Here is a 4,065-nt window from a genome sequence, read left to right on the forward strand (position 1 = left end):
ATCAACACACAAACACATGAGCAATATTCTGAAATAAAAGGTATTTTTTAGATTTTTTTTTTTAAATCCTAAAATTAAAATAAATAAATAAATTCGTTCTCTAGTTCGCACCAATGCACGAATCAGATATTTTCTCAGCTAAAAGGATCTTTGAAAATAATGTAGCAAAAAAAAAAAAAAAAAATGCAGACGTATTGGAGGTGTAATTCAATCAAATTACAGAAAAGGAGGCTGGATCTAGGAACAGGGATCCATTATGTCTGGTTTTATTAAAGACAGGCAAATTTACTCTAAAATAAGGAAGACTGCTGAATATATAATTGGGTGTAATCATGTTAGTGTTTGAATAAAAATGACATAGGGTGTTTAACACTGACAACAACATGTTTAGAAATAAGCTATTTATTCAAACAGTTTTTTTTTTATTCACAGGCATGTGGAGATGAAACACATTTTTCAGTTTATGAATTTGAGGGGGTTTCTTGTAAATGAAGAGAATTAAATAGAGTGAAATATTATTTTTTATTTTTTTTTTTTCTTCCAGCAAGTCTTTATTAGAATGGATAACCCACAAAGGCTAAGCAACTGTGCCAACATAGCGCCACCTACAGGACAAAGGTTTCATTCCATGGTATTTGCCTCCTCCAACCTGCCAAGCTCTATTGATTTTACTCCTATATCCTTATGTGTTACCTCTGGAAGGATTTGTCTCTGGCTGATTTTTACATTTGATCCAACTAGCTAATCATTTTCACCGCTCACGCTGGCCGGGGAAAGTGCCTATAATTTGCTTAAAGGGGATTCATTTTTTAATGCTGTACTCTAAGCCTCCATGCAAATAAACAGCCAAACGCTCAGGATAAGCTGATATAGTTTAATACCCGCTGAATGTCTCTGCCTAAATGAATTGAAAGAATCGCTTTCTTCTGATTGATCATCCAGCATTGATCTGTTTATCACAAATGAAAATTATAGGGCCTGCACATGGGCAGTAATAATATGACCCAATTCTCAGATATAGAAATAAAAGGTGAGCAAAACTGAGAGTTTTTATTTCCTAGAAATGTACACGAAATTTAGGAGATTTCGGCAAAATTTGGGCAAAAAGCCCCTGGAGTCAATAGAGAAGGAGAAATTAAAATGTTTTATTTTTTTTTTTTACAATTGCAACTCTCTTTAAAATGGCTTAGGGAAGCTCCTTTCAATTATCCCGGACTTGTTTTTGTGCCAAAAATGCCTTCATTAGCCTAATTATTATTATTTTTCAAAGAAAGAAAAAAAAAATAAAAAAAACAGAAAGTGAAAAAAAAATGAAATAAAAATTTAAAGCAACAGAATAAAATAATCAAATGCGATTTCAAAAACATATAAATATAATTTTGTATAGAACACTAAAAATAAACAAGACTACTCTAAATACACCAAGTAATGAATATAAAAATAAATAAAAACATATCCTCTGCATAAAGAAAAAGTAGATCATTTAAAAAAAAAAAAAAATTGCCTAAGCAACCCAATAATCGAAATCGAGATTTTACACTTCACTGATAGCGAAATTTGTCATTTTGCTAAAATCACGCTGCTTTTTGAACAGCAATAAAATCTACTTATTAAACAAAAAATTGTCCAGAAATCGGATTCCTCCAACCTGTCCTCATTTTCTTGGAGATGCCCAGCATTGATATTAATATTCGTTGAATTTATTTAATTTTTTTTACCCCAGCATTTAGGAAAAATTAGGAAATTTGCATGTCTCTCCTGTCCAAGTCTTTAGAGGCAGATCTTTTGAGTTAATCAATTCTGGTGAAATAAAACGATAGATTAACCCTTCCACCACCACCTAATTAGCAAGTAGAGGTAATTAATCGTTCCCCTAATTTCTGTACCTAGGAGGTGCAACAAGTGCACACACATGGTGTAAGCCAATTAGCTGTTAAATTTCTCCTTTCTAAAAAAATTGATGGCTTAAAAAAATACACACACACACACACAGGATTTTTTTAATAGCTGTCTTACTAATCTTTTTTTTTTTTCGTCCTCTTTAGAAATAATACCTATCACCAATTGTACACGAATTTTCCCAGTTCCTTTTATTTGGTAATACAATGCTTTATTCACACTTTATAGAGCCTGGGAGAAGAAAAGGGGGGATAATGAAGTCGAGTCCCACTTTCTAAGATTCCCTTTTGTGAGCCGTCCATCCCCTGATCCCAAATGTTGCCATGTCAGTCCTCTGCTCGCCTTCCTATTACCAGGCAGATGTCGGCCTTTTTCTACGTGTGTAGGCTGTTAATGGCAACTATTAGCACAAGAGAAATGTCTCAGTCTGGAGAAAGACCTAAAAAGCAGCTTCGATCAGGCACAACCATCCCCCTGAAGTTGGGGGTTCATGTTCCCAGAGATCCTGGAAATAACACATGGATATACATGGAAATCCGAAAATGTTCTCTTCTCCATTTGAACTATTTAGGAACACTCTAAACACCCTTTCCGTAAAACAAACATACTTTAAAAGCTGTCCATACACTGTGCAATCTCATTTTTTATCAAAGCTAAACTTAAACAATAATTAGTATAAAATAAGTCAGGCCCTTGAATTGCATAGTTGATGGTAGATCTGAAGGAGATTGTCTCAAGGTCACCATACACTATGCAATCTGGTTGGACAGTTGGATTAGGGAGGAAAAGTCTTCAACATTACAGAACAAGTTCAAGTCAGTGTGGATTAATAACTGCAACAACAACTAGCTATAGGTGTCTTCAAAGCCTCTAACTGCCAGGCATACTTTATGTAAAGAAATCTACATCTTTGCTCCTTGTGTGGACCATTCTATAGGTGGACAAGTACAGCAAGTGCAGTTTAAAGAATAGGCTAGATAGGCTAAAGTAGTAGAAGCTGTTAACCTAGCAAAGGGAATGTTAACAAATAAGACAAAACTGTGTTCACTTTGTATCCCTACTTTTTTTCTAGCAAAAATACTTATTTTATTTTACTTTACTTTATTTATTTTTTACTTTACTTTATTTATTTTTTACTTTACTTTTTTTTATTATATTTAAATTCATTTTTGATTGGGTGTTCACAGTGAACATAGGGTCACCTTTACATCATTCAACATCGAAATTCTGGATGTACAGCCTCTGCTCCATTAAAACATATCCTATGAAAATTCCTTTCTGTACAAAATGGGAATCTGTGACCTAACTGCCAGGTGCAGATGGATACATTTGAGTTTATTCTCCTGTGTGTTACATTCCTCAATATTTCATAAATGGACACAAAAAAAGAAAAATATGGTGGAATTGTAACATTCCCATGCTTTGCTGTCTTCGTTTTGTGGTCTTCTCTAGGGTGCTACTGCTGTTGAATGGGCAAGGAAAGAGCATGTTGAAGGTATGGGGCACTAGCACAATGTGTTGAAGGTATGGGGCACTGACACAACTTGTTTAAAGTATGGGGCACTGCTACAACATGTTAAGTGTATTAGATACTGGCACAACATGTGTTGAAGTTATTAGGCACTGCCGAAAAATGTTTAGGTATCAGGTACTTCCACCACATATTGAAGGTATCAGGCACTGACACAAAATGTTGAAGGTATCAGCTACTACCACCACATGTTGAAGATTTAAGGTACTACCACCACATGTTGAAGGTATTAGGCACTGCCACAAAATGTTTAGGTATCGGATACTTCCACCACATATTGAAGGTATCATCAAATACCACAATATGTTGAAGGTATCAGGTATTGTCACCACATGTGAAGGTATCAGGCACTGCCACAAAATGTTGAAGGTATGGCACTGCCACAAAATGTTGAAGGTATCATCAAATACCACAACATGTTGAAGGCATCAGGTACTGCCATCACATTTTAAAGGTACCAGGCACTGTAACAAAATGTTGAAGGTATCATCAAATACCACAATATGTTGAAGGTATCAGATACTTCCACCACATGTAAAGGTATCAGGCACTGCCACAAAATGTTAAAGGTGTCAGGTACTGGCACCACATGTAAAAGTATCAGGCACTGCCACAAAATGTTGAAGGTATCAGAT

This window comes from Pelophylax lessonae (assembly GCF_965119305.1).
Source record: "Pelophylax lessonae genome assembly, chromosome: 13".
Lineage (NCBI taxonomy): Eukaryota > Metazoa > Chordata > Amphibia > Anura > Ranidae > Pelophylax > Pelophylax lessonae.